Here is a 656-nt window from a genome sequence, read left to right as displayed (position 1 = left end):
AAATGTATATATATGTATATGTATGTATATATATATATATTTGATTATTGAAAGAGATGGAAGATGGGTGTGAGTATATATTTATATTCCATTAAAATTCACTCCATATACTCCAACTAGTGAAAGAACAAAGATAATATGCAAATCAGTACCTGCACCAAAACAAAATACACTCAGTACTCTCCACAAAGTGGTTGGTGACAGGAAACCGTCCAACTCATGCCAGCATGGAAAGTGGACGTTAAACGATGATAATGATGATATATATATATATATATATATATACACCTACTTGTACATGCCTCAAAAATGTACTCCATGTACTTCAAATCATATATCCAAATGTACATATACAAAAGAAAATGCCAAACACATGTATAAAAGAAAACATGCTCATCTATCTATCTGTCTGTCTATCTATTTATCTATCTATAAACAGACAGACAGACAGGCAGGCAGGCAGGCAGGCAACCAGACAGACAGACAGACAGACAGACCGATAGATTGATAGATAGATAGATAGACAGACAGATAGACAGAAAGACAGACAGCCAGACAGACAGACAGACAGATAGATAGATACATTTCTTTTATTAGCCACACAGGGCTCAACGAAGATGGGACAAATACAATGTAGAGCTTTTCTTGTTGGGAGG

The 656-nt window shown here is 35.1% G+C and overlaps 1 protein-coding gene and 1 long non-coding RNA gene across 5 annotated transcripts in view; one reads left to right on the top strand and one right to left on the bottom strand.

The window, feature by feature from the left end:
• Window positions 1–656, top strand: part of LOC106883168 (uncharacterized) — an 83,413-nt gene that overhangs the window by 30,397 nt on the left and 52,360 nt on the right. The window lies entirely within an intron of this gene.
• The window catches only part of LOC106883167 (GTP-binding protein Di-Ras2), an 85,145-nt gene that overhangs the window by 69,898 nt on the left and 14,591 nt on the right, over window positions 1–656 (bottom strand). The window lies entirely within an intron of this gene.

This window comes from Octopus bimaculoides, chromosome 8 (genome assembly GCF_001194135.2).
Source record: "Octopus bimaculoides isolate UCB-OBI-ISO-001 chromosome 8, ASM119413v2, whole genome shotgun sequence".
NCBI classification, from domain to species: domain Eukaryota; kingdom Metazoa; phylum Mollusca; class Cephalopoda; order Octopoda; family Octopodidae; genus Octopus; species Octopus bimaculoides.
The sequence above is the reverse complement of the archived record's forward strand: the minus strand, read 5'-3'. Positions and strand labels throughout refer to the sequence as shown.